The 1,848-nt window shown below is 43.7% G+C and overlaps 1 non-coding gene across 1 annotated transcript; it reads right to left on the bottom strand.

Annotated features, from left to right (window-relative positions):
* Window positions 1–300: 300 nt before the first annotated feature.
* On the bottom strand, window positions 301–408 carry LOC141716478 (small nucleolar RNA R71). Its single transcript, XR_012573186.1, has one exon. It is a non-coding gene; the product is annotated as a small nucleolar RNA R71 (small nucleolar RNA).
* Between the last annotated feature and the right edge of the window lie 1,440 nt (window positions 409–1,848).

The following is a 1,848-nucleotide window of genomic DNA, read 5'->3' as shown; positions in this document are numbered from 1 at the left end:
TCAGGGCTAACACTTTTGAGATGAAGTCAAGCACGATTCAGATGATACATAACTCAGTTCAGTTTGGGGGTTCTCCTACTGAAGACCCCAACATGCACATTAGGTATTTCATCGAGATCTGTGACACCTTCAAGTTTAATGATGTGACTGAAGATGCTATCAAGCTACGTCCTCTTCCCATTCTCTCTAAGGGACAAAGCTAAGTGCTGGTTACACTCTCTACCAGAAGGGTCTATCACCACTTGGGAGGATCTTGCGCAAAAGTTTCTCACTAAATTCTTCCATATGGCAAAAACTGCTGTAATCAGGAATGCTCTTACTCAGTTTGCTCAGCAAACTGGAGAATCTCTGTGTGAGGCTTGGGATCGATATAAGGAGATGCTAAGGAAGTGTCCCACACCATGGCATGCCTGATTGGATGATTATCAACTATTTCTACAATGGATTGAGTGCTTACTTCTAGACCCATACTTGATGCAACATTAGGAGGAGTCTTACGGGCTAAAATCTATGATGAAGCTTATAAACTTGTTGAACTGATGGCTGCTAATGAGTAATCGAATCCTTCCCAGTGGCTGACTCAGGGAAAAGTCACAGGAATTCAGGAGTTGGACGCAGCAACTGCTATCGCTGCCCAACTTAAGGCTTTGATGATGAAGGTGGACATTTTGGCTAATTATGGAGTTAATCAAATTGCTAGTGTCTGCGAGCTTTGTGCTGGTGCCCACGAGACTGATCAGTGCGCTAATTTCTAGTGAATCAGCTCAGTTTGTGAGCAACTTCTAGCGATCGCAGCAACCAGTGCCAGCCACCTATCATCCCAACAACCGCAATCATCCTAATTTCAGCTGGAGCAACACTCAGAATGCGGTTCAACAGCCTTATCAGCAATATCCAGCTAAGCAGTATAACCCCTAGTTTTCAGCAACCGTAATATGCACCTAAGACAATAACTCCAGCTGCAACAAGCCAACGAAAAATCTGAATTAGAGGAGTTGAAGCTTATGTGCAAGAGTTAAGCCATTTCTATTAAGACCTTGGAAAATCAAATTGGGCAAATTGCCAATACCTTGCTAAATCGTCAGCCTGGTACACTACCTATTGAGACTGAAGTGCCAGGAAAGAGGGAAGCTAAGGAGCAGGTAAAGGCAATCACTTTAAGGTCTGGAAAGGTTGCAAATCCATAACAAACTCAAGTGTTGACTGAAGAAGCTGAGGCTGAGAAAGAAGTAGAGCAGCAGGATGTAGAAGTGGAACCAAAGAAGACTACTGTTGAGCACACTCCTCATGAGGGTAATACAGGGGAGAAGCAGATCTATCCTCCACCGCCTTTTCCCAAGCGGCTGCAGAAGAAAAAGCTGGACAAGTAATTTGAGAAGTTTCTGGAGGTGTTCAAGAAACTTCATATCAACATACCTTTCGCTGAGGCTCTTGAGTAGATGCTTAGTTATGCAAAGTTTATGAAAGGTATTCTCTCTCGGAAGGTGAAGCTAGATGATTTAGAGACAGTCGCTCTCACGGAGGAATGCAGTGTTGTGCTGCAACAGAAGTTGCCTCCAAAGCTTAAGGATCCAGGAAGCTTCACTATTCCGTGTACTATTGGAAAAGTGTCTTTTGACAGATGCTTATGTGACTTGGGAGCTAGCATCAATCTGATGCCTTTGTCAATCTTCAAGCAGTTGGACTTGCCTGATCCAAAACCGACTTATATGACCTTGCAGTTGACCGACCGTTCTATTACATATCCGCGAGGTATTGTGGAGGAGGTCTTGGTCAAGGTTGATAAACTCATCTTCCCTGCTGATTTCGTCATTCTTAATTTCGAGGAGGATAAGAAGATTCCCATAA

The sequence above is a fragment of the Apium graveolens genome, chromosome 3 (genome assembly GCF_009905375.1).
Source record: "Apium graveolens cultivar Ventura chromosome 3, ASM990537v1, whole genome shotgun sequence".
Taxonomy (NCBI): domain Eukaryota; kingdom Viridiplantae; phylum Streptophyta; class Magnoliopsida; order Apiales; family Apiaceae; genus Apium; species Apium graveolens.
The sequence above is the reverse complement of the archived record's forward strand: the minus strand, read 5'-3'. Positions and strand labels throughout refer to the sequence as shown.